At 34.1% G+C, this 25,331-nt stretch overlaps 1 long non-coding RNA gene across 2 annotated transcripts in view; it reads left to right on the top strand.

Annotated features, from left to right (window-relative positions):
- Positions 1-18,579, top strand: part of LOC134758892 (uncharacterized) — a 153,903-nt gene extending 135,324 nt beyond the window's left edge. For both annotated transcript variants that reach the window (XR_010134602.1, XR_010134601.1), the window contains exon 3: positions 12,986-18,579. This is a non-coding gene — a long non-coding RNA (uncharacterized lncRNA). The remainder of the gene's footprint in view (positions 1-12,985) is intronic.
- The last annotated feature ends 6,752 nt before the right edge of the window (positions 18,580-25,331 follow it).

Below are 25,331 nucleotides of genomic sequence, written 5' to 3'. Positions count from 1 at the left end.
AAACAAAATATATAGAACACTATCCATACTAATAAAGAAGAGAGAAGAATCAAATAGACACAATAAAAAATGACAAAGGGGATATCACCACTGATCCCAAAGAAACACAAACTACCATCAGAAAATACTATAAACACCTCTACGCAAATAAAATAGAAAATATAAAAGAAATTGATATATTCTGGGACAAATAAACCTTCTCAGGACTAAACCAGGAAGAATTCGAATCCATGAATATACCAATAACAACTTCTAAAATTGAGGCAGTAATTAATAGCCTACCAACCAACAAAAGTCCAGGACCAGACAGATTCACAGCCGAATTCTACCAGAGGTACAAAGGGGAGCTGGTATCATTCCTTCTGAAATTATTCCAAACAATAGAAAAAGAGGGAATCCTCCCTAACTCATTTTATGAGGTCAGCATCAACCTGCTATCAAAACTTGGCAGAGACACAACAAACAAAGACAAGTTCAGGCCAATATCCTGACGAACATCATGAAAATCCTCAATAAAATACTGGCAAACTGAATCCAACAGCATAACAAAAAGCTTGTCCACCACAATTAAGTTGGCTTCATCCCTGTGATGCAAGGCTGGTTCAACATATGCAAATCAATAAACATAATCCATCACATAAACAGAACCAATGACAAAAACCACATGATTATTTCAATAGATGCAGAAAAGGCCTTTGATAAAATTCAACACCTCTTCATGCTAAAAACTCTCAATAAACTAGGTATTGATGGAACATATCTCAAAATAAGAAGAGCTATTTATGACAAACCCACAGCCAATATCATACTGAATGGGTAAAAGCTGGAAGCATTCCCTTTGAAAACTGGCACAAGACAAGGATGCCCTCTCTCACCACTCCTATTCAACATAATATTGGAAGTTCTGGCCAGGGCAATCAGGCAAGAGAAAGGAATAAAGGGTATTCAAATAGAAAGAGAGGAAGCCAAATTGTCTCTGTTTGCAGATGACATGATTGTATATTTAGAAAACCCCATCATCTCAGCCCAAAATCTCCTTAAGCTGATAAGCAACTTCAGCAAAGTCTCATTATACAAAATCAATGTGCAAAAATCACAAGCATTCCTATGCACCAATAATAGACAGAGAGCCAAATCATGAGTGAACTCCCATTCACAATTGCTACAAGGAGAATAAAATACCTAGGAATATAACTTACAAGGGATGTGAAGGGCCTCTTCAAGGAGAACTACAAACCACTGCTCAAGGAAATAAGAGAGGACACAAACAAATGGAAAAAGACTCCATGCTCTTGGATAGGAAGAATCAATATCGTGAAAATGGCCAGACTGCCCAAAGTAATTTATAGATTCAATGCCATCCCCATCAAATTACCACTGACCTTCTTCACATAATTAGAAATAACTACTTTAAATTTCATATGGAACCAAAAAAGAGCCTGTATAGCCAAAACAATCCTAAGCAAAAAAACAAAGCTGGAAGCATCACACCACCTGACTTCAAACTATACTACAAGGCTACAGTAACCAAAACAGCATGGTGCTGGTACCAAAACAGATGTATTGACCAATGGAACAAAACAGAGGCCTCAGAAATAATGCCACACATCTACAACCATCTGATCTTTGACAAACCTGACACGAACAAGCAATGGGGAAATGATTCTGTATTTAATAAATGGTGTTGGGAAAACTGGCTAGCCATATGCAGAAATCTGAAACTGGACCCCTTCCTTACACCTTATACAAAAATTAACTCAAGGTGGATTAAGACATAAACGTAAGACCTAAAACTATGAAAACCCTAGAAGAAAACCTAAGCAATACTATTCAGGACATGGGCATGAGCAAAGTCTTCATGACTAAAACACCAAAAGCACTGGCAACAAAAGCCAAAATTGACAAATGGGATCTAATTAAACTGAAGAGCTTCTGCCCAGCAAAATAAACTATCATCAGAGTGAACAGGCAACCTACAGAATGGGAGAAAATTTTTGCAATCCATCTATCTGACAAAGGGATAATATCCAGAATCTACAAGCAACTTAAACAAATTTACAAGAAAAAAATCAAACAACTCCATGAAAAAGTGGGCAAAGGATATGAACAGACATTTCTCAAAAGAAGACATTTACGCAGCCAACAAACATATGAAAAAAAGCTCATCATCACTGGTCATTAGAGAAATGCAAATCAAAACCACAATGAGATACCACCTCACACCAGTTAGAATGGCAATCATTAAAAAGTCAGGAAACAACAGATGCTACCGAGGATTTAAAGAAATAGGAATGCCTTTACACTGTTGTTGGGAGTGTAAATTAGTTCAACCATTGTGGAAGACAGTGTGGCGATTCCTTAAGGATCTATAACCTGAAATACCATTTAACCCAGCAATCCCATTACTGGATATATACACAAAGGATTATAAATCATTCTACTATAAAGACACATGCATACGTATGTTTACTGCAGCACTGTTCACAACAGCAAAGACTTGGAACCAACCCAAATATCCATCAATGATAGACTGGATAAAGAAAATGTAGCACATATACACCATGGAATACTATGCAGCCATAATAAAGGATGAGCTCATGTCCTTTTCAGGGACATGGATGAACCTGGAAACCATAATTCTCAGCAAACTAACAACAGGAATAGAAAACCAAACACCACCTGTTCTCACTCATAAGTGGGAGTTGAACAATGAGAACACAGGGACACAGGGAGGGGAACATCACACACCAGGGCCTGTTGGGTGGTGGGGGGCTAGGGAAGGGATAGCATTAGGAGAAATACCTAATGTAGATGATGGGTTGATGGGTGCAGCAAACCATCATGGCATGTATGTAGCTATATAACAAACCTGCACATTCTGTACATGTATCCCAGAACTTAAACTATTTTAAAAAAATACGTACTGGGTATAATGTACACTACCAGGTGACGAGTTCATTAAAATATCAGAAGTCACCACCACATAATTCATCCATGTAACCAAAAACCTCTTGTACCCTGAAAGCTATTAAAATTAAAAGAAAAAGAAAAATTAAAAGAAAAAGAAAAATTAAAAGAAAAAGAAAGAGAAGTGTTTGTTGTGATCAGCCATTAAAAAACAGAGAGAGAAAAAATGCATTCAATTTTGGATTTTGCTTGTTCAAATCCAAAACCCTAGAGTTGGCATTCCATAAAGAGGTTTTCTAAATAACCAATAAACAAGAAAATATGCTCGAAATAATTTGTCATCAGGGAAATGTACATTAAAACCACAAGTATTGTACATTTATCTGAAAATGTTTTTTCAGTTTTTTATAACTTCCCTATTGCTATTGATCCAATACTCAGAACTGTGGCTTCTAGAATTAACTGCAATGCATTCTAAGGAAATTTTATAAAACTTCAGTGTTGGTTTACATATTATACTTTTCCAGATTCAAAGCACTACATTGTGAGGTGTTGCAAGAAAAGATCTAATTAGGAGCTGTGGGTGATAAATGTCTGGGTTAACTGTGGCTTATTGCCTATTGTCTACTTTTGAATGACAAGTTATATAGTTGCAGTAGCTGTAACATTTCTTTCCAGTTTTAATTTGTAATTTAAATTTTTAATTTTGTGGGGCATTTAATTGTTAGCTTTGATTTACTGTATTCTATTGTTTTGAATGAATCAAACATAGTACTCCATAAAACAAAACAGAACACCACCACCACCACAATTAGATACATCTATAAATGTACCAGAATGAATAAAATAAAAAAGACAGAAAAATATGAGTAATCGTTGGTCAGCATATGGAGAAAATTAAAGCTATCATATGTTGCTAAATGAAATCTACACTGCTGCAGCCAAGATATGGAAACAACACAAGTGCCCATCAATGCATGAATAGATAAAGAAAATGTGGCACATATACACAATGGAATACTACTCAGCATTTAAAAGGAAGAAAATTTTGTCATTTATAACAACATGTATGAATCTCGAGAATATTATGCTAAATGAAATAAGTCAGGCCCAGAAAGACAATTACTGCTTGATTTCACTTATATGTGGAATCAAAAAGACTGGAACTCTTAGAAGTAGAGAATAGAATGGTGGTGACCAGAGACTAGAATATGGGTTGTGGTGGAAGAAAACTGTGGGGAGAAGGACATTAAAGGGGAGATGTTAGTCAAAGCATAGGAAGTTTCATCTGGACTGGGGGAATAAGTTCTAGTGATTTATTTGCACAGCATGATGACTATAGTTAGTAATAATGTAGTACATATTTCTAAGTTGCTAAGAGAGTTGATTTAAAATGTTCTCACTAGAAAGAAAGTATAAGTAGGTGAGGTGATGGATATGTTAATTATCCTGACTTAATCATTCTACAATGTATACATGCATCATAACATCACATTTTATCCCATAAAATGTTTGCAATTATTAAAGTAAATAAATAGGTAAATTGATAAACTGTTGCAGCCACTTAGAAATCTATTTGATAGTGTTTATAAAACCAAGCATACAACAAACTCTGTTACTCCAGCAGTTTTCATCCTGGGTGTGTAACTGAAGAGCATTATTTGCTTATAGCCAAAAGCTGAAAACAATTCACAAATTCATCAACAATAGAGTGAATTGTAGTATACGCATATGATGAAATGTTATACAGCATATGAATTTCACATAGCTAATGTTGAGTGAAAAAAGCCAGAGACAAAATAATACTTATATAAATCTATTTGTATAAAGTTAAAAAATGTCAAATTAATTAATGGTGTTAGAATTCAGGATGACAATTACCCTTTCCAAGGTAGTAATGACTGGGAGCAAGCCTGAGGGGTTTTCTTGCAAACTAGTAATATTACAATTCTTGACTTAAATTCTGTGTTTTCAAGTGCATTCACCTGTAAAAAAAATTACTGAGATAAATGCAGTTTGCATTTCTTTCTGTATGTCTGTTCTTCTTCAATTAAAAAATATTTCTTAAAAATCATGTCTCAAGTAAATTAGTACCTAAAAGAAAGTATCATCATAATATGCTATTTGCCTTGGGTGTGTAATGTTTACACAGGCATAAAAAAAGGAATTTTCAATATTTATTTAACCAAAAATTTTAAATGTCCTGATAGTATGGCAAGGTGGGGAAGTATATTGTGTGTGTGTGTGTGTGTGTGTGTGTGTGTGTGTGTGTGTGTGTGTGTGTGTTTGGGGGTAATTTAGCACAGTGGTCTTCACATTGGGATATTCACATCTTGTTGTATACAAACTCTTAACAACCTTTATGTGACACTCTAGGGACACTCCCAGTAATAACTGGGTGAGATTTTAAGGCAAGTGGATGTCCAATGTTATGTACCTGGAAGAATGTCTCATTAAAATACTTGATTTAGGCTGAGAAAAACCCTCAGTTGTATTAAATTATATATCAATCAAGTTGAAACTTTTGTTTCTACATTACTAACCAAATTTAGCAGGGAACTTCAGCATACTGTATAGGTTTTACACTTATTTATAAAGTGATAGAGCATAAGAATAGAAGAAAACATGGGTAATTGGAAAATAGTATTGGTTTACCAGCATTCATCTCTAGTGGTAGTTCTGTCAGAGGTGAATATACCTTATCTGTCAAATGAATACTTTCTAATTAAATGATCTGTGCGTCCCTTCCAAGGCTAATGTGCTCTGATTGATATACACAGAGAACTCTGACTGTAGGTCCTTTCCAAGGCTAATGTGCTATGACTGATATATACAGAGAACTTTGACAGAGCAGCAAGTTTTCACAGAGGCTTCTATTTAAGTGTTCACTCTGTGGGAGATAATGCCAAAATAATTAATACTCATTTAACTGATTATAATGTGATAATTATGTAGGAAAAAACTCTTTAGCTGACATACGATATTACTTTAAGATAAATAAACTGATGTATAAGACTAATTTGATTGATAGTTTTAAAGATAAAGTAAAGAAAATAGAGCTGTTCTATATATTTAGATGCAATCTGTTTCGGGTTACATAAACTTAAAATAGAATACCATTAGGTGAAATTCCAACTGTGCATGCATACTTACTTGTAAACATTCAGAAGGGACAAAAGGAATGAGGGAATCATACAGGAAATTTAGTATTGTCCATGATATTTGTTTACTCTTGCTTTATTTCAAAAATGGTTTGAGGTCTTTATTAGGAAAGATGAACATAGTAAATGAACTAAATGTGAATTGGGGAAAGGTTAACATGTTCTATTTATACATATGTATTTTTACCAAGTATTTAGGATATATTTAAATGATTAAGAATTATTTTAATAAATACTAGATTGACAGTTATAAGAAGGTCTTAGCACTTGATGGAAATAAATATAAGCCAGTGTATTTGGGAACATATATTTATACTTTGGAATGCAAACAATAGTCTATTAAAATTCTCATTTATATACTCAAGCAGGTTTCTGGGCTGGATAGAATTTTTAAATTTGTTTCACAATTGTTAGTCTTATGTTCTACAATTTCCTTTGCATTTTGATAATGCATGTATAATGCTTTGCATTCACATATACATGATGACATTGTGGATCAAAAGTGAGACCACCAGGTATGGTAGATTGTGGCTGGCTGAGGACACCCTATTTACATACCATTCTCCAAAGTTATTTCTGCTCAATCTCTGAAATAATCTGCTTTGTTTTAACTAAGGAGGTGATTTTTATATCATTATGTTCTTAACTATGACTTTATTTAAAACATTTGAAATGTACATGACTTTAAACACCACCCTTAACTCCAACATTTTGGATGCTGCTGACCTGTCATGCTGGCTGTGTGACCAAGGCCTCTGTCCATCAACATATTCTACCATCCAGGCCCCAAGGGACTGGAGTAAGCCCAAATCACAGCTGATCCCAGGACTTTTGAGCATCTGGAAAGCAGCGTTTTTTCTTTCACAATGGAGCAATCTGGAAAGTTGTGAGGTGTTATTGCAGCCATCTTATGACTATGAGAAATGAAGAAAAGAGGGGATGAAGACATTGATGGAAGAAACAGAGCCTGGTGACAGCTTTTAAAGTTCTCCTTATAATCTGTACATGGAGCTGAGCTTGTTGTGGATTTTTTTGTTGTATGAAAAAATGATTCTCCATCTTTAAAAATAGTCTAGATAGGATTTTTTTTCTTTCAGCTGAAAATAAGTCTGATTTTATGCAACACGTTTTTCTTCTGCACACTAATTTATTAATGAATGAATATTTATTGGAATATTTACTATGCTAAAGGCACCATTATGGTTTCTTGGATTAGTCAGTCAACAAAAATAGACAAAAATTTATTCCTTTGTGGATTTTTAGTACATGGGGCAAGGTAGGCAATAAACAATAAAAATGATACATAAGTAAATAATTTAATAAAATGGAGAATAATACCTGCCATGCATGGTAAAACAAGAAACTGAGGAAGGTAGATTGAGGATGCTGTATGACAGTGGAGGGCAGCAAGTTATCAGGTTGTAATCTTATAGAGTGGTGAAAGTAATTATTTTTCTTCATTTGAAGGTTTTTTTGAAAAAATCTAAAGTCAGAGTTATATGATTTAAAGATTGTATTGCTGTCTATCTTATTCCTTACATCTAGTAGAAATTGTTTTATAAATTTGAGAGCTCCAGTATTAAGTGCATATATGTTTAGGATTGTATTATTTCCCTGTTGGACTTGGACTAATCCTTTTATTATATAATGTCCCACTTTGTCTTTTTAAACTGTTGTTGCTTTAAAGTCTATTTTGTCTGATATAAGAATAGCTACTCCTGCTTGCTTTTGGTTTCCATTTGCATGGAATGTCTTTTTCTATCCCTTTACCTTACATTTATGGGAGTCCTTATGTTTTAGGTAAGTCTTTTGAAGACAGCAGATAGTTGGTTGGTGGATTTTTATTCATTCTGCTATTCTGTATCTTTTCTTTTTGCATTTTTTTTAATTATACTTTAAGTTTTAGGGTACATGTGCACATTCTGCAGGTTAGTTACATATGTATACATGTGCCATGCTGGTGTGCTGCACCAACTCGTCATCTAGCATTAGGTATATCTCCCAATGCTATCCCTCCCCCCTCCCCCCACCCCACCACAGTCCCCAGAGTGTGATATTCCCCTTCCTGTGTCCATGTGATCTCATTGTTCAATTCCCACCTATGAGTGAGAATATGCCGTGTTTGGTTTTTTGTTCTTGTGATAGTTTACTGAGAATGATGATTTCCAATTTCATCCACGTCCCTACAAAGGACATGAACTCATCATTTTTTATGGCTGCATAGTATTCCATGGTGTATATGTGCCACATTTTCTTAATCCAGTCTATCATTGTTGGACATTTGGGTTGGTTCCAAGTCTTTGCTATTGTGAATAATGCCGCAATAAACATACCTGTGCATGTGTCTTTATAGCAGCAAGATTTATAGTCCTTTGGGTATATACCCAGTAATGGGATGGCTGGGTCAAATGGTATTTCTAGTTCTAGATCCCTGAGGAATCGCCACACTGACTTCCACAATGGTTGAACTAATTTACAGTCCCACCAACAGTGTAAAAGCGTTCCTATTTCTCTACATCCTCTCCAGCACCTGTTGGTTCCTGACTTTTTAATGATTGCCATTCTAACTGGTGTGAGATGGTATCTCATTGTGGTTTTGATTTACATTTCTCTGATGGCCAGTGATGATGAGCATTTTTTCACGTGTTTTTTGGCTGCATAAATGTCTTCTTTTGAGCAGTGTCTGTTCATGTCCTTTGCCCACTTTTTGATGGGGTTGTTTGTTTTTTTCTTGTAAATTTGTTTGAGTTCATTGTAGATTCTGGATATTAGCCCTTTGTCAGATGAGTAGGTTGCGAAAATTTTCTCCCATTCTGTAGGTTGCCTGTTCACTCTGATGGTAGTTTCTTTTGCTGTGCAGAAGCTCTTTAGTTTAATTAGATCCCATTTGTCAATTTTGTCTTTTGTTGCCATTGCTTTTGGTGTTTTAGACATGAAGTCCTTGCCCATGCCTATGTCCTGAATGGTGATGCCTAGGTTTTCTTCTAGGGTTTTTATGGTTTTAGGTCTAACGTTTAAGTCTTTAATCCATCTTGAATTGATTTTTGTATAAGGTGTAAGGAAGGGATCCAGTTTCAGCTTTCTACATATGGCTAGCCAGTTTTCCCAGCACCATTTATTAAATAGGGAATCCTTTCCCCATTGCTTGTTTTTCTTAGGTTTGTCAAAGATCAGATAGTTGTAGATATGCGGCGTTATTTCTGAGGGCTCTGTTCTGTTCCATTGATCTATATCTCTGTTTTGGTACCAGTACCATGCTGTTTTGGTTACTGTAGCCTTGTAGTATAGTTTGAAGTCGGGTAGTGTGATTGGCTTAGGATTGCCTTGGCGATGCGGGCTCTTTTTTTTTTGGTTCCATATGAACTTTAAAGTAGTTTTTTCCAATTCTGTGAAGAAAGGCATTGGTAGCTTGATGGGGATGGCATTGAATCTGTAAATTACCTTGGGCAGTATGGCCATTTTCACGATATTGATTCTTCCTACCCATGAGCATGGAATGTTCTTCCATTTGTTTGTATCCTCTTTTATTTCCTTGAGCAGTGGTTTGTGGTTCTCCTTGAAGAGGTCCTTCACATCCCTTGTAAGTTGGATTCCTAGGTATTTTATTCTCTTTGAAGCAATTGTGAATGGGAGTTCACTCATGATTTGGCTCTCTGTTTGTCTGTTATTGGTGTATAAGAATGCTTGTGATTTTTGTACATTGATTTTGTATCCTGAGACTTTGCTGAAGTTGCTTATCAGCTTAAGGAGATTTTGGGCTGAGAAAATGGGGTTTTCTAGATATACAATCATGTCATCTGCAAACAGGGACAATTTGACTTCCTCTTTTCCTAATTGAATACCCTTTATTTCCTTCTCCTGCCTAATTGCCCTGGCCAGAACTTCCAACACTATGTTGAATAGGAGTGTTGAGAGAGGGCATCCCTGTCTTGTGCCAGTTTTCAAAGGGAATGCTTCCAGTTTTTGCCCATTCAGTATGATATTGGCTGTGGGTTTGTCATAGATAGCTCTTATTATTTTGAAATATGTCCTATCAATACCTAATTTATTGGGAGTTTTTAGCATGAAGGGTTGTTGAATTTTGTCAAAGGCTTTTTCTGCATCTATTGAGATAATCATGTGGTTTTTGTCTTTGGCTCTGTTTATATGCTGGATTACATTTATTGATTTGCGTATGTTGAACCAGCCTTGCATCCCAGGGATGAAGCCCACTTGATCATGGTGGATAAGCTTTCTGCTGATGTGAAGCTTTTAGTGTACAAATTTTTAAAGTTTTCATGGAGTTCAATTTGTCTATTTCGTCTTCAGTTGCCTGTGACTTTGGTGTCATTTCTAATAAATGTTCTAAAGTTTTTGTCCTATGTCTTCTTCTAAGAGTTGCATAGTTTGAGGCCTTAAAGGTAGATCTTTGATTCATTTAGAGTTATTTTTTGTATGTGGTGTTAAGAGTCTAAATTATTTTACATGTGGCAGTCCAGTTTTCTAACCACCAGATGTTGAAATGTCTCTCCTTTCTCCATTGAACGATCTTGTCACTCTTGTCAAAAATCATTTGAGCACATATGTCCGCATTTATTTGTATGCTTTCTATTCTATTTAATTGGTATATATTTCTGTGTTCATGCTAGTACCACAGTTTTGTTCTATTTCACTGGTATATATGTTTGTGTTTATGCCAGTACCACAGTTTGGTTAACTTTGCAGTTAAATTTTAAAATCAGGAAGTATGAGTCCTCCAGTTTTGTTCTTTTTAAAGAATGTTTCAGCTGTTTGGAGTCCCTTGGGATTCCATGTGAATTTTAGGATAGGTTTTTCTATTTCTACAAAAAAAAAAGTAATTGGGATTTTGATAGGGATTACATTATTTTGTAGATTACTTTAGATAGTATGGATATCTTAATAATATTAAGTCTTCCAATCCTTGAACATGAGATATGTTGCCATGTATTTATGTATTTAATTTCTTTCTGCAATGTTTTGTATTTTCATTGTAAAATATTTCACTTCTTCATTAAGTTAGTTCCTAGGTATTTTTTTTGATGCTATAGTAAATTGAATTGTTTTCATATTTTCTTTTTCAGAATGTTTAGTGTTAGTGTATAGAAATGCAACTTATTTTATGAGCTCATTTGGTGTCCTGCCACTTTGCTGAATTTGCTTATTAGTTCTAACAGTTTTTATTGTGGAATCTGTAGGGTTTTCAACATATAGGATCATGTCATCTGTGAACAGAGATACTTTCACTACTGTCTTTTAAATTTGGTATAGTTTTATTTCTTTTTCTTACCTAACTGCTCTGGCTAGAATTTCCAATACTATGTTGAACAGAAGTGATGAAAGTGGGCATTCTTGCATTTTTTTTTCTTTGAGGAAAAGCTTTCAGTCTTTCACCATTATGTTATTCACAGTGTATTTTTCGTACATGCCTTTTATTATGAGGTAGTTTTCTTCTATTCCTAGTTTGCTGAGTGTTTTTTATCATGGAAGATTGTTGGATTTTTCAAATTCTTCTTTTACCACAATTAATATACTCATGACTTTTTTCTTCCTTTTGTAAACATTATGTATTATATTGATCAATATTTATATATTGAACCATCCTTACATTCCAGGAATAAATCTCATTTGGTCCTGGATATAAATATATCCATGATATCTATCTCTTTCTCTCTCTCTCTCTCTCTATATATATATATACACACACACACACATATATGTATGTATATATGTGTATATAAAAAAATCCTCATTAAAAATCCTCATATATATATATATATATCTGCTGAATTATTTTCATGAGGATTTTTTTTTTGCATCAGTGTGCTTAATAGATACTGGTCTGTAGTTTCCTTTGCTTATAATATCTTTTTCTGGCTTTGGTATCAGGGTAGTGCTAGCCTCATAGAATTACTTAAGAAGTATTTCCTTCTCTTAATTTTTTTTGGAAAAGTTTGAGAAGAATTCGTGTTAGTTTTTTAAATGTTTGGTATAATTTGCCTGTGAAGCTGTCACATCAAGGCTTTTCTTTGTTAAGAGATTTTTGATTACTGACTTAATCTCTTTGCTAGTCATAATTCTAAGTAGATTTTCTATTACTTCATAATTTAATCTTCACAGGTTTTGTTTTCCTAGAAATTTATTTCATCCAAGTTATCCAGTTTGGATACAATTTGTACTATACAAATTGTACAGTTTTTCACAGTGCTCTGTAGAGTCAATAGCAATGCTCCCCAAACACACAGTTTAATTTCTTATTTTACCAATTTGTATCTCTATCTTTTTTTGCGGTTCATCTAGTTAAAGGTTCATCAGTTTTGTTAATATTTTTAAAGAACCAACTTCTGGATTCATTGATTTTCTCTATTGTTTTTCTACTCTCTGTTTTTAAGAATCTCTGCTCTATTCTTTATTTTTTTATTTTTTCTAATTTATTTTTTATTTTTTTCTTCCTTCTGCTAGCTTTATGTTTAATTTTTCTTCTTTTTCTACTTTCTTACATTCTAAACTTAAGTTGATGATTTGAGCTTTTTCTTCTTTTCATTTAAAGAATATAATTGATTTAAATATTTTTATTCCTTATATTTTCTTTCTAATATTTTTCCTAAAAGATCTCTATGAATCTCATATTTTTGGCAAAGTTTTTCTGCAAAGTTCTACTGATGGCCTTCTAGGAAGTTCACTTGGGATAAACCACTTTCTTGTAGTCCATAGAGAAGAGGTACTGGTATTTGTTGATCTTTGTTAGAGAAACTCATTGAAAAGCATGATTATCTTCATGGAGGAGACCATATCTTGCCTGCTTAGTCTATTGGGCATGCTTCAGCAGCTGCTCTAGGTCTCTCAAATCATGACCTCATACTGTCTTGCCTTTAGCCACAGTACTTTGCCATTAATTCAAAATTTCGATCTTCATTTAGGCTAGTAGGGTTTCTGGTGCATGGCCACTTGCTGGGACATCCTGCAGAAGTAAGACTCACATCAAAGAAGATGGTACTGTGGTTCTCAATGGATGTTGCCTCCACAGCTCAAAGAAGCCAGGTAACATAATGGAGGGTGTGGGTGAGTTAACACCCCAGTGACAACTTTCATCAGTGAAAGACCAGCAATAGAAAGGTGAGTTAAATATATGCTCCCTCTGTCTTGCCTAACAAAGAATTATGAGAATCAGCAGCTTTTCCATACCACCTTACTGTAGACATCAGTGTAATGGAGCAGCCAACTGTGCTTTCTGTGGAAGCTGTGTCAGCTTCTTGATGTTTCATTTTTTGTTTTTCTTCATTTCCCTTTTCTTCCATCTTTGTTTCTCTGAGGTTACAAATTCTCCATAAAAGTATTTGATTTTTGCCTCAGGATTTGGGGAAACTGGGCTAAGATACAATTACTGCATATAATATGTGGAGAAAAAAAGTTATATCCAAAAAATGTATTTTAAATTTCCATATTCATATTTTGCAGTTTCAACATCTTCACATCTCTAAACAGTAACTCTGGAAGATACAGTTTTCCTAACTACAAACTAATTTTGTGAAGTGTCACTCTTCAAAAACATGCAAGAAAACTTAAACATAATTTCAATAGTGATATGGCTTGGCTGTGTACCCACCCAAATCTCATCTTGAATTGTACTTTCCACAATTCCCACGTTATCGGAGAAACCTGGTAGGACGTAATTGAATCATGAGGCAGGTCTTTTCTGTGCTGTTCTTGTGATAGTGAATAAGTCTCACAAGATCTGATGGTTTTAGAAACAAGAGTTTCTCTGCACAAGCTCTCTCTCTTTGCCTGCGACTATCCACATAAGATGTGACTTGCTCCTCCTTGCCTTCCACCACGATTGTGAGGCTTACCCAGCCGCGTGGAACTGTGAGTTCTCCATTAGACCTCTTTCTTTTGTAAATTATCCAGTCTTGGGTAAGTTGTTATCAGCAGCATGAAAATGGACTAATACAAATAGCATTAGTGTTTTCCCCATACTTTAGATATTTATTTAAATATTCTGGAAGTAAATGTTGGAGGTAGCTATTGGAATTAAGTTAAGCCTTGAGATATTGATACTAACATGGGAAAGTCATGGTAGATTTTAGAAACCACGTTCAATTCCATGCTCACAAGGGGGTACCAGGGTGCCTCTCCAGTGTAAGTTCTATGGAATGCAGAAATGCAGAGGAAATATCTGTTACTGGAACTAAGTGTTATTTAGAGATGAGAGTTCCAGGTAGCTAAAGTTAGTAGATGGTAGAAGATATAAAATAGCAAGGTCCCAAAAGAAAGAACAAACTAACCAACCAAAAAAAAAAAAAAAAAAAAAAAAAGAAAAGAAAAGAAAAGAAAAGAAAAAAAACCCTACTTTAATGTCATGAGATTTAAGACCCTTAAGATGTATGGGGATAATCGTTTGAGCAAGAAAGTAGAATATGGTATGAGCAAATATAGGAAACTGGATTTGCTGCTTTTATGTGCAAGATTAGATTCGATCCTTCAGAGATGAATTATATCCATAACCAAGAAACATTCTTCTTTACTTTTATGGGTAAGCTATTAATTATCAGATATTCTCCAGTGGGTAATATATCTATAACTTTGTGATGCTAGATTATTTCTATGCCTACAATTGAGTTTATTTGAAATCACAAACTTGTTTTCAACACTACCCTCTCTCTCCCTTAATTCTCCCCTGTCCCCATGCCTTCAATTCCTACATTTTAAGTATTGCCATTCTTTTGTTGTTTTGCTTCATAAGGTTTAGAAGGGTGGTGGTATAGAGCTTCAAACAGCATACAATTGATCATAGGATTCAATCTAATGTTATAAATTTGTTACTGACAAAGCCGATTCAGCAAAATAGGGTATTTTCCTTTTCCATGACATGAAGCCAAAATGCAAAATCAAAATTGAGCATCAAGTAGTACAGGCTTTATTTGATGGCCATGGAACTGAGAAGCAGTAACATGGCTGACAAACCAAGGGGTGAGAGGTTTAAAATATAGGGTTTCTCTAATGAAGGGGTTGGACCTTAGAAGTGAGGCGAGGAATATTTACATGTTTCCTGGGACAGGCAGTGAACTTTCCAAAGCCAGTAGTGCCACCTTTCTTTTTGTCTTTTTATGACTACTTCTGGTCATTATCATAGTGATTGTCAAGGCAGCACTGGCAAGAGTGTCATTTAGCATGGAAATGAGATTATAATGAAGCCGGAAGTCTTTTTGCAGTCCTTTCTTTGGCTGTCTTCGTTCTAACCAATCTCAGCTGGTCTGATTTTACAAAGGGAACATTTTATAGGAGGCATCCTGTTTTTAAAGAAAAGCAGAGTTAGGGTGGGCTAGAAATTCAGCTATGTTACATAGGCAATACACCAGGTAACAAATGAATAATGATGTTATTTGAGAATTAATTTCTGGATGTATGATTTCAGTTAATTTTGCTGATGAGTTGTTGGGGGCTACAAAAATCTCCCAATATTTTTGGCCTATGTATCCGCCATAATCAAGCTGATACAAAGAGTGGGTTATTATCTTGGAATTAGGAGTCAGCCTGTTGTCACCGTGGAACTCTTCTTGTCATACAAAGTTGACAGCTACCATAGCCACATGTGCTTAGATCTGTTCCATATACAGGCAGACTGTCAGAATGAGATGCTCAAATTTGTTTTATTAGATGTAAAAATTACTGAGCATTTGGGGTTTAATATTTAAAATATAACATGAGTCTTCTGGGTCTTTTGTTACTATGGGCTTAGAATAATGACTTCCTCTTTTTCAAAAACAGTATTTTCGTAGCTTATTGAAAAACAACTTACAAAGTCTATATTAGAACCTCAAGATTCTCTCAAATGTAGTTTGATGAATAAAATACAATTGACAATTAGTCACATATGGAAGAAATTTTCCTCCTAATACATAAAAGATCATCATTTCAGAGTAAATAAAAAGTAAAGCAAACTATGTCAACTCCATTATTTTTAGAATTCATGTCAAGATTCAGATTATACCCACAACACTTTTGATTTCTGTCTTTAAAACTTAACACAATGGAGAAATTGCTTCATATGATGGGTCATTGAAATGAGAACTCTGCAAGCAGTTGAGACTTAGTGGGTTTTTTACAAAGTACTCCACAAAGTTCAATGCCTTTCTTTTCATGTATCATTCAACTGAGCTGAATGTCACATGGAAAATTGTTCTGGGCTTGAAAAAAAATATCCTGAGACCCAAGGGAGACTTTCATATTTGGAAAATATACAGATAAGTGAGAAAGCATGATGATATGGAAGCTGTAATGACTATAAAATAAAGAAAAATAAAATTAAATCACAGTTCTCTCTCTACATTTCTTTTTTCTGTATTCTTTATACCACATCGCTATTTTGGGTGACATTAGAATCAAGGATGCAATATTTATAGAAGGATGTTACTCTAGTGATAACATATTACAAAAAACTTTGGCAACAATCTAAGACACAGCAGGGGAGCTGCAAGATAACTATTTTTGTAATGTTTAAAATTATACTAAATTAAAAAAATTGTGCTTCAAGCTTTAAATAGCATGGTGTAGTCTAACTGATCAGAGCATCAGATTCTGATAATTTATTAAATGGAATGCAGAACATGTTGACAAATAATATTTATATATAAAAAGCAATTTTAGGCCATTTTAATGTAATTCAACATCAAAGTCATTTTTCAATGGATTCTAGTCTAAAAATAAAGGGCTATAAAATGAAACTCTATATTAATAACAATAATTTGAAGTATTAGACTTCTGGAAAACAACAGCTAAATTAAATACGTGTGTGTGTGCACGCACACACATGCACACACAGACACACACACATACAATCTCTAGTGCAACATTCATTCAATCCTCTGAGACATTCCTATAAATCAGACTTGGATTATACTGCTGTTATGTCACCTTTTTTTCTTATTCTTTTAAACATTTTTTAACAGCTCTATTGAGATATTATTCATATAACATGGAATTCATCTGTTTAAAATTAATTTAATGGTTTTTAGTATATTCACAGATATGTGTGATCATCACCACAGTCAAATTTATTTTTGTTACCTTAAAAAGAAACCCCATCCCCTATTGCCCATCCTCATCCACCAACCCTAAGCAACAACCAACCTGCTTTCTACTTTCTGTCTCTATAGATTCTCTATTCTTAACATTCATATTAATGCAATCCTATACGTGGACTTTTGAAACTGGTCTTTTACTTAGACTAATGATGTCAAGATAGCATGTATTAGTACTTCATTCCTTTCCATGGCCAAATAATATTCCATTGTATGGATAAGCCACATTTGTTCATTCATTCATCAGTTGGTAAACATTTGGGTTGTTTCCACATTTTGGCTATTGTGATTAATGCTGCTATGAGCATTAGTATACATGTTTTTGTGTATGCATATGTTTTTACTTCCCTTGAATCTCTCTCTTTTCAAACTCATAAATTTTGTGGGAAAAAGAATCTTTCATTCTATGTGAAACTTTTGTATACAAGAACAACACAAAACAAAAACCTGTTTTCTTAGATAAATTTCTTTCCAGGAGACTACCATCAACAGGCAGTTACTTAAACTTTATTTGCTAAAATTGCAAGATATTTGTTGTTACATCTCCCCCAAAATATAGTTGGCTAAAATTTCCAATGAAGAGACGAATTTCCCTTGGTAAAATCTTTCTACCCTTTCTCTTCATGGGATTCATCTCTTACTCTAAAGGAATTCTGAAGGAATCTCAAGACGGGAAACCAAAAAAAAGGAAAATATTTCCAAAACAAAAAATGTTGATATTTATGATATTTTTGACCTCTATAATAAATTCCATTTGCCTTTGAGAGGCTCAGTGTAAAATGGAAAGATGCTCATGGAATAGTTTTTGGTGACATCTATTGCCTAGTTCAAATTGCACTTAGCTAAATGTTTTATTTCCCTCGACAATTACATCATTTTATGTGTGTATGGTCCTCTACATTAAAATTTTTTGGTAATAAATCTGTTAGATATTCAGGTTTAATTGAAGTAACTGTAAATTCTTTGTTTAAATTCAAGGGCAGAACTTGGCCCTTAGCATGTAATTAGTATTTACTTTACATACTGGAAGTTATAATTAGAATCTTTGCTGGAGCAAGATGATCTGAAATATGACCAGTGACTCTGACCATAGCACCAGAGGAGATTTAAAACAAAGTGAGAGAAAACTCGAAGAAAACTTTAAATAGAAAGCAAAATTGTATTCTAATGGTGTGTGGTGGAGAAAATAGTGGTGTGTGTTAAATTTCCACTTGTTTTACTATTATATTTAATATTTTTCAGGACTTAATGTTGTATTATTTACTGGAAACAAGACACTGAATGTAGTTTCTTCAATGTTTTTGTACCAATAATAATGGTATCAAAGATCAATCATGCCTCACAGAATAGTAAGAATTATTAACCTTGAAAAACAGAGTAAACAGCTGTACTTTAAAGAGGATTTTGTAAATTTGGGGTCCTGAATGAATACTTTTCCAGTTTTTTTCTTAATTTTCCAAATAATGGTTTTATATATATATATATATATACACATATATATACACATATATATATACACATATATATACACATATATATATACACATATATATACACACATATATATACACATATATACACACACATATATATATACATATATTATATATATACATACACACATATAATATGTACATACCATACTGCATATATTAATATGATCATAATATATTATATAATGAATAATGCATGTGTGTATTTAACTTAAAATGTAAACTTCTTCTCTATTTCTATTCCTGCTTCTCAGAATTCTTTATGTTTTTGACTATCAATAGATAAGGACATACAGGTAAGCAAGGGAAAATAATAATTTTGAGGCTTCTCTGCCATGAAAAGAATCAAAGCCTGGTATGTTCTATGTGAAATATATTAATTCACTTTGAAAAGAAATGTTGGTTGCTGTTGCTGCAAATACATACAACTGCACACACACACACAAAATTTTCAATATATTTGTGAAAATTACATTTATAATTTTATGAAATAAAGAAATATTCCTAAATTATTGAAGAAATCAGTGATTGTTTCACAAATTCGATTTAAATATAACAGAGTAAGACTAAACTTTACCTAATTATTTCTATGTACTGGGTAATATTTATGTGTGTTTTGTATCTATTGGTTTAATTATATATAAACATACATATACATTAAATTTTATTTAATATTGGCAATCTTTTTATTTTATATATTTTTTAAGTGAATAAAAACTTTCAGATAAAAATGTTAAAACTGAATAAATTGTGATGATTGTTGCACTCACTCAATGTTGTTATTAAAATCATGGAATCATTTGAGATAGGTAAGTTTTACATGTGTAAAACATACAGCAACAAAGTTTTTTTAGAAACTGAATTGGTAGTCATTATGACAATAATTCTCATCTATTTTCTGTTGATAATTTCCCAGAAACTGTGATACTCTTTATGAATCATCTTATAAATTACTCATAATAATCTCTAAGGTAGGTGATATGGTTTGGCTGTGTCCCCACCCAAATCTCATCTTGAATTATAGTTCTTGTAATACCCATGTGTTGTGGGAGGGACCCGGTGAAAAGTAAGTGAATCATGGGGAAAGTTACTTCCATGCTGTTCTCATGATAAAGAGTGAGTCTCACAAGATCTGATGGTTTTATAAGCATCTGCCATTTCCCCTGCTGGCACTCATCTCTCTCCTGCCACCATGTGAAGAAGGATGTGTTTGCTTCCCCTTCCACCATGATTGTACGTTTCCTGAGGCCTCCCCAGCCTTGTGGAACTATGAGTCAATGAAACCTCTTTTCTTTATAAATTACCCAGTCTCAGATATTTCTTCATAGCAGTGTGAGAATGGACTAATATAGTAGGTATTGTTAGTTTTTAGAGATGAGGAAAGTAATAGGCAGAAAGTTAATGCAAATTTCCCAATGCCATGCAAGTACTCAGTGATATAGCTAAGAATGTATATACTTCCTAAATGTGTGGTCATTTATACCACATAGAAATGACTCGAACTAAATTATAACATTCAATTAAAGTCAAAGCAAATAATTTTCCAACGTTTCTTAGTAACATCTTTGAGCAGCTGATTGCATAATACCTGTAGCTCCATTACAAACCATTCTCTGGACATTCTGGTATGTAATAGGATATTTCCTTTCATTTAAAAAAGCAATTTAAGTTGGTAATTCTGTGAATTTCTGCTAAAACCATCCTATCTGGTACTATGCGGTTTTTATTAATGGTGAAAATTCTTCCAGTATTTAGATGAAGTAGAACAATAAGATCTGTTATTTCTGTTAAATTATATGTTTAGTGTTTCAGTGATCTAATAGAAGTTTAGCTATTGATAGTTACAGCAAGCATTTGTCAAACGACTTTATTATCTAATTAATAATTACCTTTAGGTTAAGCATGTTTAGCATGGTTTAAGGAGAGTGGACTTTGTCACTGCTTTCTTCAGGGAGACAAAAAAACAAAGAAAGAAAAAATAAAGTGAAGAAGAAGAAGGAAGAGGTGGAGGACAATGAAGAGGAAGGAAGGAAGGAGGAGGAGGAGGAGGAAGAGAAAAACAACAAACACATTGCAAAGAACAAAGGTTTGATCCCCTATACTGGAGCTGGTATATGTATACAACAGAAAAATACAAAACTGGGTTGGAATAGCTACTATTTATCAGCCCTTGAGACACAGAGTCCTCATTTGGGAAACAGGACCGCAAACATCTATCTCGGGGATTTGTTTCAAGGTTAAGTAAACAATAAGAATCACCAAGATCAGTGCTGGTATAATAGTAGGTACTCATTCGTACTTATTAACGATTAGAATAGATTTGAATACATTTGGATTCTCCTTTTTGCATCCATAGGAGTATGTGCATGCCTCCGTGTGTGTGTGTGTGTGTATGTTTAAGTGAGGTTATTTGCCTCACTTGAACAGATAATCCTGGAAAGATAGAATTTTAGTTTTTAAAATATTTTTTTGGCCGGGCGCAGTGGGTCACGCCTGTAATCCCAGCACGTTGGGAGGCTGAGGTGGGTGGATCACAAAGTCAGGAGTTCAAGACCAGCCTGGCCAACATAGTGAAACCCGTCTCTACTAAAAATACAAAAAAAATTAGCTGGACATGGTGGCAGGTGCCTGTAGTCCAAGCTACCTGGGAGGCTAAGGCAGGAGAATCACTTAAACCCGGGAGGCAGAGATTGCAGTGAGCCAAGATAGCGCCACTGCACTCCAGCCTGGGTGACACAGCGAGACACTGTCTCAAAAAAAAAAAATCTTGAATTGTACTCATAAATAATATTTCAGTATTGAGTTTTTAAACAGTAATGCCCCTGTAAGGAGAAACTAATATAAAATTTTGTTTTTACATTTAAAATTGTTCTTATTCTTTATACCTTGTGGCTGCATATGCTGGGAAATCGAAATAGAGATCTTACATAAATGAATAAACATTCTCTAAGGATAAACAGAAATAATAAAGAAAGATACTCTTTCCAAGAGGGCAACATGAACTGACTCTGATCCACTGGAAGTTAGGCAGAGAACATGTGTTCACTCTTTTTCCTCATCATGGGGTAGGTCCATCTGCCAGTTTTCATTTGCTTACTTATTAAAGAATACATGGTGTCTGCAAAAGTTATAAACAGAAAGGAAGACAAGGTGAAAGTCACTGGCATTCTTCTTGAGTTGTCTGATATAATGTGACCTGATGTTACATGAAATGGTGAAGTGATACAAGAAGAGAAGATTTTGAAACAATGTCAACCTTCTGAAGGACATGTACTTTTTTTTTCTATTTATAAAGAAAGGGAAATTGTGAGAGTAACATGATTGCTGGGATGAATCTGGGTTCTGCTCTTGACTAGATATGTGTGACCTTTGGCAAGTTACTTACCTGTTTGGGCTTCATTCCATCTCTTTACATTTAAAACGGAAGCATCTGTTTTACAGGGTGGCTATAAGAGCTCATTCATTCATTTATTTAGCAAATATTTATTGATCATCTGTCAAGTGCTAGGCTCTGTGTTAAGCCTGGGGAATAACATATGAATAAGAAAGAAACAAAGTCTATGCCCTTGTGAGTCTGTATTATATTGGAAAGAAGCATTCATATATAAGTGAATAAATCAACACAGAAGATAACTATTATAGAATGTGGTAAGTTCCATGAAGGAAATACGAGAAAGAGAGATCAATTCTAGTTAGAGTTCAGTGTCAGCCTCTAAGCAAAGGTAACGTTTGACCTAAGACTAGAATGATAAGGAACATTCACATGAAGACCTTTGAGAGGAATTCTTTAGGCAGAGGGACCTGCAAGTGTAGGGCCCTGGTGGCTGAAAAAGCCTTCCTAGATTGGAAGAAATAAACTGTTGCTCTTGGAATAGAGAAACCTGAAAACATGGCCTGTGTGGATGTCAGGATTGCTATGAACTAGTGGTTACTCTAGGCTTTTTATTACATCTTCTTTTGAATTCACTGTTATTGAGCTTATATTCTTTTTGTTTCTCATTGTACGTTTGGTGCGTGAGAGGCAGATAAGTTGTCTTTTAAATTCACAAGTCTCCAGATCAAGAGGAGCCACAGGGAGGAATGGTACCTGAGAATGTTCATCCACATTCAGACCTGATTCAGAACACAAGACTCTAACCATGGAGATTAGTGCCATAATTGGATAAAAAGTGACCAGAGACTGTATACTAAAGGAACAGAGTGTATTTTGCAAATGGATTGGATGCAAATTGCTTTGCACAACAGGCAGACTGTGATAGATTGTTTCATAAATGGCAGTAATAACCATCCCATGCTCCTTTCTAATGGGACTTTACCATTCTTATTAAGAGGTAGGACCTATTTCCCCTTCTCTTGAATTTGGGCTGGCCTTGTGACTTGTTTTAATGAATAAATGTGCAGAAATGACTGAAACTGCCTTGAGAAGATGAGAGGCCACACAGAAAAAAGAACCTGGATGATAAAAGAAAAAAGAGAGAAAGCAGGGAAAGAGAAAACCTGCTAGTCTCGAGCAACTTCAGCAATTACACCTGCAGCAGTAGACATGTGAGTGAGGCCATCTGGGATCCTCCCACCACAGTTGAGCTGTCAGATGACTGCAGCTTCAAAAATATTCCAGAAAAGACTAGCAGGAGAGATTGCCAAGCCAAATGAAAACATAAGACATAATAAATTGTTGTTTTGAGCCACCAAGTTTTGAGGTTTATAACTTGGCAATGAATAAATGAAAAATAAGTAAAGAATCACCCCCCAAAATTGTAAGGAATACTGATATTCAAATTTAGGTGACAACTGGATTTACATAAAAGTTCAAGAAATTATACTTCTGTAGGGGGTGAGTCAGAGACATTATTATAATTTCATTTTGTTAAAATTCAAAAATGCCTAAAAATACAGATAAAATACTGGCTATGTTAACTCCAAATTAAAATACTTACAACTGATTATTAATGGTCATATGAGCCAAGAATTTAACAACTATTTTATAGAAATTAAAGTAGAACAAATATTAACAATTTAGAGGAAAATAACTTCTTATTTTATTGAATACTTCCTTACTTAGTACCTACCATATGGCTGGCACTGTTCTAAGTGCCTACCATGGATTAATTTATTTAATCTAATAAAACAATATTAAGTGTATAATATAACTCCTATTAAGAAACTGAGTAACTGAGAGGGTAACTGATTCCACAAGTTTACCAGCTAATAAGTGAAGGTGCCATAATTTTAACCCAGGAGGCCTAATGTCAGAGTCTGGCTGTCACCCTCTGTGCTATGCTAAGGGTATTGAATTTTATCACCAGTATTACCAGTGTCAGTAAATGCTGAAGATAGAAATGGGGTCTGCTGGTATCACAACTCTCACTAAATTCTATGAATCTGAACTTTGCCTTTACAGAGTGTCTAATGTGACATATACTCTTATCATACATTATTTGAGGTTTTTCTAGAATAACACTGAAAACCGCTTTGACGGATTGACAACAAAGGTTCACTTTGCTGATAGGCTACTTAATATTTAAACTAAAAGATTATCATGGCCTTGATTAGAATATGAACAAAAATATTGAGGAAGGGATTTTTTGGTTTTTCTAAAAGTGAAACAAACAAGATTTAGCAACAGATGCAGTTATAAGAGAGGATTGTTTCCTTTGCTCTTCTTATGTTGCCAGCTGGGAATTGCACCTGTAAAGTCCCCCAACATCTTCAACCTATTCCATCACTAGAACCTCATTAGATTATCACTGCCTTATTACTAGAATATCAGGTTCTGAAAAATGGACTTGCCTACTTTCTCAACTTTATTAATTGTAAATGATTGTTACCTCTTTGGGAAGCAGAAAGGTTTGATATAATAAAATGATTAATTTCTTGCTGCTTCAGTAAAGTTACAACATAGTGTCCTTTAAGTGGGGTTAGGTTATGTCTTCTGCTGTGCTTCACAGAATACTGGTTTATAACAATTAAGATCATAATCAAATTTTCATATTTAATTGGCATAAGTAATCAATCCATTAGTTAATTCAATATCAGTTCACTGAGAGTGGAAAACTGAATGTAAATCAATTTGAAATTGAACAATTCAGTGTTGGCAAGCTGGAGATTGGTTTATGATTCCAATTTACTATAACTGGGAAATTCTGATTCTTAAAAATAAAGTTTCAACATTTATGGAAGAAAATTTAGAAAATACAAAGTATTATGTTACCATAGGTGACCGATGAAACAGCCATTCATTCTAAAGTACCTCACCACATTTGAGTGTATCAACAAAAATTAATCTAGTTCATTTATTTGGTAGATAAATGTACTAAAACTTTTCTGGAGATTTTTAATAAAGTATACACAAATCGTAGTTTCAGTGTTACTTTACTATCCAATTTGCCAGCCATGTAAACCTACTAGTTTTTCCCTGCTTCTAAAAACTTTTGAGTATCCATAATCAATGCTTTTAAAGTGTCTTTATGTTTCCTTTCCCTAGTATAAATTTATGATTTGCAGAGCTATGCATTTACTCAGAAAATCCAGGTTAATCTTAATCTTTTTGCCTAATACTGATAACAACTTCTTGATACTTTTACACTAAAAAAGAAGAAGAAAAGCAAATATGGAACCAATTGGTAACAAAGGTGATATTTCACAAAATCATCAATAGAGATTATTGATGTTCATTGAATGTATGCTGGCAG

The sequence above is a fragment of the Gorilla gorilla genome, chromosome 6 (genome assembly GCF_029281585.2).
Source record: "Gorilla gorilla gorilla isolate KB3781 chromosome 6, NHGRI_mGorGor1-v2.1_pri, whole genome shotgun sequence".
In the NCBI taxonomy this organism is placed as follows: domain Eukaryota; kingdom Metazoa; phylum Chordata; class Mammalia; order Primates; family Hominidae; genus Gorilla; species Gorilla gorilla.
The sequence above is the reverse complement of the archived record's forward strand: the minus strand, read 5'-3'. Positions and strand labels throughout refer to the sequence as shown.